This window comes from Sinocyclocheilus anshuiensis, unplaced genomic scaffold (assembly GCF_001515605.1).
Source record: "Sinocyclocheilus anshuiensis isolate Anshui unplaced genomic scaffold, SAMN03320099.WGS_v1.1 scaffold681, whole genome shotgun sequence".
Taxonomy (NCBI): domain Eukaryota; kingdom Metazoa; phylum Chordata; class Actinopteri; order Cypriniformes; family Cyprinidae; genus Sinocyclocheilus; species Sinocyclocheilus anshuiensis.
The window spans coordinates 957,436-963,899 of NW_015537978.1; positions in this window are offsets into that span (position 1 = coordinate 957,436).

Here is a 6,464-nt window from a genome sequence, read left to right on the forward strand (position 1 = left end):
CACAAATTAAGATATTTTTGATGAAATCCGAGAGCTTTCTGACCCTGCATAGACAGCAATGCAACTGACACGTTCATTGCCCAGAAAAGTAGTAAGAAAGGTTCAACCTGATGTTATGAAGCTACGAGAATACTTTTTGTGCGCAAAGAAAACAACAATAATGACTTTATTCAACAATTCTTCTCTTACTACTTTCTAAGCCTGGGGATGTTTCAGTTGCACTGCTGTCTATGGGAGGGTCAGAAAGCTAGCTCTCGGATTTCATCAAAAATATCTTAATTTGTGATCCGAAGATGAACGCAGGTCTAATGGGTTAGGACCGACATGAGGGTGAGTAATTAATGACAGAATTTTCATTTTTGGGTGAACTATCCCTTAAACAGCCCATGGTCCCCATCCACTTGCACTGTGTAAAAAGAAAGCAGTGTGAACATTCATCTCAGTTTCTTCTTTTGGGTTCCACAGAGAAAGAAAAATCAACACAGGTTTGAAACAACGTGAAAATTTGGATTTGTGGGTGTACTCTTGTTATAACTCTTATTGGACAATTGATATTTACTCACATATGCACTTATGTACTTATTTACTCGGGTAACTCAGAAGATCCTCTTAATGGCACACTCATTGATTCGCTCTCTCAACCCACCGTATTCTTTTCACCAGCTGCCCCCAGTCATCGCCATGGGAACGGCATGCCGGTAACGGCCTACACTGTTTCTCTCAATGTACCTGTAAATGTATCGGGTACTTGCCATTGACCTGTGACAAGTCTGCGGTATTCAATCGACTTTTTCTTAAAACAGTCTTTGCGTCTTTTTAGAAATTTCAAGGTTTTGTTTTTTCCATATATGAATCCTCTTTTCTGTCGTCTTTGGTATCTCTTATACATATACTTTTTCCTTGTGTGAAGAGTCTCTATGTCCTGATCACACGTTCCTACAACTTAGATGGGCATGTTTGGGTGTTTTTGAACTTTTAGATTCTTTTCAGTTGTTTATTTGAGTTCTTGTATAATTTGAATATGTCTTAATCAACTCCCTCATTTAATGCTGCAATTAACACCGAATGAAGCTTAATGATGGATAATCACTATTTTAGTAAATGAAAACTAATTTCGCAGCTCTGCTACCTGGGGATTGTGTAAATGATTGTGCTCGTGTCTATGTACCAGTGTGAGAATAATAGGTGTCCAAACAGACTCTGCTTTGATGAGTAGCTGGAATGAAATCAAGGAATTATATTATACAATGCATACAAATGGCATAAATGGCATCAAAACATTACATTTACTTTAATGCTATTTACAGTTCACGGCGGATGGATATTAATGACGAAAGGTGGCCAGTCAGAAAACCATTTATATTTTTCAGCTGTTTTGTTTAATACACGAAACGTTTTTTGATTAATGTTTCAGATTAATTTGAAGTAATGTTGTGCATTTCCAACCACAATGAGTCACTGATGTACTGTTCACTCACAGTCTGAGCCAAACGTGATGATTTACACTCCACCCTCACTTTTCTCTCGCACTGCAGTGTATATTACCCTTTCGCCGCATCTCATCTTGCACAGCTTTCTAAAGCCGGATGCAGTGGAATATTGTTTTGATATTTTCATATCTTTCTATTTAATTCACATGGTTGCTATCTCAGCTGCTACATTTTCTCCTGTTGCTTCATTTTTGCCTCATCCCATAAAAACGCTGTATATGTTTTAACACGATTTGAAGTTCTCCTATTTTGCCTGCTGGGTGTTTAACTCTTCAGAGAGAACAACAGCTTTCTGCTTTCATCATCCCTGGGACAGAATCATGCGAGCATGTTCTTTTCCCCTTCAAAAACGCTGCTCTTTTAGCGATGGCTTTTTCTCCAGTCGGTGTGAGTAGGTGGTTCATTTGAACCCTGAACATTAAATAGCTTCAACAAACATTCTGAACAACAGCTCTGAAAATACACGATGGAACAGCAGTGCATCATTCATATGCACAAAGCAGCAGTTGTTTACTTTCCTGTGATTTCACTTGTATAGATTAGGCTTGAACGTCGGTAACCTTTAAGACTTTCTACGGTCTGATTTGACCTCATTTGAACTCTTTATTACTATAACCCTGTAAAATACATAAATAAAAGGTCATTGTGACTTTATCTTAAAATGATTGTATTCCCACCAACATGTGATTGTTACCATAAATCATGTCAAATTTAAATGGAATTGCCTTCAAACAGCATTAGAGATGGTTCATTCTGACAATGGCATAAGGAAAGTCAAGGTTTTTTTTAAAGGGGTCATATGATGCTGCTAAAAAGAACATTATTTTGTGTATTTGGTGTAATGAAATGTGTTTATGTGGTTTAAGGTTCAAAGGAAAAATTTAAATCGCATCATATGACCCCTTTAAGACATTTCATACACAGTAGTAGTTTAAAGTGCTTTACAGAAAATAAATAAATAAATATCATTGCAGTACAATGCCATTTTGGTGGCAGCTATTATCATGGTAAATGATTTCTAAAAACATATTTCCAGGAATTGACGGGAATATATACCAGAACAATCTCCTGCTGTAGTATTGGTGTCACGAATCAGGCCTCTGTGGCTCTCTCCGACGGCCTCCGGAGGGCACCCTCTCCCGAGTACTAACGTTCATGGACTACATTTCCCATGCACCCCGTACCTGGGACTAATTACTGGCACAGGTGTTTTCCCTTAGCTTCCCCATTTAAGCAGCTCCCAGACTCTCAGTGTTCGCGAAGTCTTGTATTGCCCCGGCTACATTTCTGAGCGGTTATCCCCTGTCTTGTTATCTCTTGTGTATTACCTCTTACTAGTGTGATTCTCTGCCGCCTGCCCCGACCCTCGCTCTGCTACTGTTTATTCTCCTGGATTATCCCTGCTGTTCGTGACGCTGTTGACTGATTACTGCCTGTTTAACTTTGCCTTTGATTCTAATAAAAGCTGCAAATGGATCCGCATGCCTCTGACTCTCCGTTACAGAAGACTTCGCCACACACGGAACCAGCAGCGATCTATCAGCTAACCACCGCGGTAAATCAACAACCGCAGTTCTACCCCACCGACGATAGTCGGGTTTCATTTGTTTGCTGTCTGTTAACTGGATGAGCGCTGGACTGGGCCACTGCTGCTTGGGAAAGGAGACGGCTGTCATTCCCATCATTTGACTGCTTTCTGAGACGTTTCCGCGAGGTTTTCGAGCATTCAGCGCTTTGGTCACCATTGGCCACCAGGGCATTTCAACGGCTAAAGGAACGTTTCACCTCCACGCCCATTCTTCACCATCCTGACCCTGAAGTAGAGTTCTTTGTGGAGGTGGATGCATCCAACACAGGCATCGGAGCCATACTCTCTCAGCGTCAGGGTAATCCTCCCAAACTCTTTCCCTGTGCCTTCTACTCTCGGAAACTCAACTCTACGGAGCAGAACTATGATGTAGGAGATCGGGAACTTCTAGCCATGAAAGCAGCCTTGGAGGAATGGCGTCACTGGTTGGAGGGGGCCAAACTTCCCTTTGTTGTTCTTACGGATCACCACAACCTCAAGTACCTCAGATCGGCCAAACGAATTAGCTCAAATCCCTCCTTCCAGGGAACCCATAATCCCCTCTAACCTCATTCTCGCTCCTATCCAATGGGACATTATGACAGAAATTGCAGAGGCCCAGATCAGTGAACCCCCCTCCGCCAGAATGTTCTCCTGATCGTACCTATGTTCCTCCTAGCCTTCATCATCGTGTGATGCAATGGGTCCATAACTCCCCCAGCGCAGGTCACCCAGGAATTACAGCCACCATTCAACTCATCTCCAACCGGTTCTGGTGGTCCACTCTCCAGGCGGATACCATTAAGTTTGTTCGTCAGTGTACTATTTGTGACATCTCCAAATCTTCCCACCAGCGCCCAGCAGGTCTTCTTCAGCCACTTCCTGTTCCCCAACGGCCATGGTCACACATAGCTATAGACTTTGTCACTGATCTCCCCAGCTCAAGGAACTATACCACCATCCTAACGGTCATTGATCGTTTCTCGAAGGCATGCCACCTCATATCCCTAAGTAAACTCCCCACAGCCTTTGAAACAGCAGAGGTACTCTTCGAACAGGTCTACCGTTTTTACGGTCTCCCTGAGGACATTGTCTCGGACCGTGGTCCTCAGTTCACTTCCCGAGTTTGGTCCGCGTTCTGCCAACACCTCAATATTAACGTCAGTCTCACCTCTGGATACCACCCACAGTCTAATGGCCAGGTTGAAAGATTAAACCAGGAGTTGACCCGCTTTCTGCATGCCTATTGCCACCAGAATCAGAGCGACTGGAGTCGCTTCCTCCTGTGGGCGGAATACGCACAGAATTCTCTCCGCAAACCATCCACCGGCCTTACGCCTTTTCAGTGTGTACCGGTTTCCAACCACCCCTGTTTCCCTGGGCCGGAGAACCCTCAGAGCTCCCTGCCATCAACGACTGGCTCCAACGAAGTGAGGAGACATGGAATGCTGCTCATGTGCACCTCCAAAACAGTCTAATGGCCAGGTCGAGAGATTAAACCAGGAGTTGACCCACTTTCTGCATGCCTATTGCCATCAGAATCAGAGCGACTGGAGTCGCTTCCTCCTGTGGGCGGAATACGCACAGAATTCTCTCCGCAAACCATCCACCGGCCTTACGCCTTTTCAATGTGTACTCGGTTTCCAACCACCCCTGTTTCCCTGGTCCGGAGAACCCTCAGAGCTCCCTGCCATCAACGACTGGCTCCAACGAAGTGAGGAGACATGGAATACTGCTCATGTGCACCTCCAACACGCCATCTGCAGACAAATCACACCGGTATCTTACCGTTTGGCTCTTCCCCCAAATTATTGTATCTCACCCACCTTTCATGTTTCCCTGCTTAAGCCCACTGGTTGTCTGAGAGGAGAGAGGGACCAGGAGGAGGCCGTGAACGAGAGTCCCCCTGCCATCATCGCGGACGGCGAGGAGGCGTACCAGGTACAGGAGATCCTGGACTCCCGACGCCGGGGCAGGTTACTTCAATACCTCATTGACTGGGAGGGGTATGGTCCTGAGGAGAGATCGTGGGTTAATTCTCAGGATATCCTGGACCCTTCACTCACTGCTGAATTCTATAGAACCCACCCTCGCAAACCAGCCCCTCGCTCCCGTGGAAGGCCTCGGCGTCGTTCACCTCCTCGCTTCAAGAGCCACTCCCAGGGGGGGGCTCTGTCACGAATCAGGCCTCTGTGGCTCTCTCCGACGGCCTCCGGAGGGCACCCTCTCCCGAGTACTAACGTTCATGGACTACATTTCCCATACACCCCGTACCTGGGACTGATTACTGGCACAGGTGTTTCCCCTTAGCTTCCCTATTTAAGCAGCTCCCAGACTCTCAGTGTTTGCGAAGTCTTGTATTGCCCCGGCTACATTTCTGAGCGTTTATCCCGTCTTGTTATCTCTTGTGTATTACCTCGGACTGTTCGTACTAGTGTGATTCTCTGCCGCCTGCCCCAACCCTCGCTCTGCTACTGTTTATTCTCCTGGATTATCCCTGCTGTTCGTGACGCTGTTGACTGATTACTGCCTGTTTAACTCTGCCTTTGATTCTAATAAAAGCTGCAAATGGATCCGCACGCCTCTGACTCTCCGTTACAATTGGACTCTTTTGAATGCTTGTTTTGTTTGTTTTGGCAAGAGATTCTGCGTTCGCTTTGGACAGCCTCAAGGTTGTGTTTGTGCTGTTTGGAATGAAAAGCCTTTCAAAAGGTTGATGATTCTGTACTGACAAACCCAAACCTACCTATAAACGCATGCACACACACACCCAAACACATTGATATTAGCTGTAATTACTGCGTGGGTTTGTTTGTTTATCACGGTAACCACTTCAACAAATATTGAAGGAATCAACAAGTCAAGATAATGGGCTAATTTACAAAATGGTGTGAGCAGCGCAACTCTGTGTGTGTGTGGAGAGAGAAAGAGGGGACAATCACATGATGCGGGGTGCCTGGCTCCAGCGTATTAATTATCTGATTTCTCTGGTTATAATAGCGCTGATTGAGTTATTATCCATTTGGACTAAAATAATCCTCCCGCCCTCTTACTCTATCTCTCTGTATCTCCTCTCTGTTTTTATCTCCCTTATATGCTCATCTTCCTTTTGTTTTGCCTTATGCTGCCTGCAAATGTACCAAGCTCTTATGCTCTAGTTGGGCACTTGTTATTATGATTTGTCATTCACATTAACATGCACAGCAATTTAAGGGGAGACACTGCAGGAAAAAACACAATTTTTTCATGCACCTGTCAATTTTGAGATTTTTGACTTTTTGGCTTGTCATAAAGTGTTGATAAAGACTAGTGGAAAGAAAACATCCAAAAGACACTGTTAAGTGCTTATTTTATAGCACTTTATCTATTTGTGTCAATAGATTTCAATTACAATACATATTTTTATC